This window comes from Capsella rubella, unplaced genomic scaffold (assembly GCF_000375325.1).
Source record: "Capsella rubella cultivar Monte Gargano unplaced genomic scaffold, Caprub1_0 scaffold_7, whole genome shotgun sequence".
NCBI lineage: Eukaryota > Viridiplantae > Streptophyta > Magnoliopsida > Brassicales > Brassicaceae > Capsella > Capsella rubella.
The window spans coordinates 13922264-13922632 of NW_006238917.1; positions in this window are offsets into that span (position 1 = coordinate 13922264).

Here is a 369-nt window from a genome sequence, read left to right on the forward strand (position 1 = left end):
AGAAATTATGGGACATAAATTTTAGATAATGGACTTAATAAAAAAATGTTGGTAGTGATATTTAATTTGTAAAAACAAAAACATTTAAACTTTTTCTAATAAAAAGAGAGGACTACAAAAAAAAGTAACGAGACCAAATTCACCAATTTGGATAGTTTAATTCAATTTTGACTCTCAAATATCAAGTTACGGGTACAATACAGAAGCATAAAATTTAAATAGCTAAAATTTCCTATTTATTTTAAATATTGAAACATGAAATAATGGGTACATGGAGAGAGCGGGTAATTCAGAAAATAATTAAAAAATAGTATCTAAATAATGCTGGTAAAATATGAGGCAAAAAATTTGGATAACGCAAATTCAACT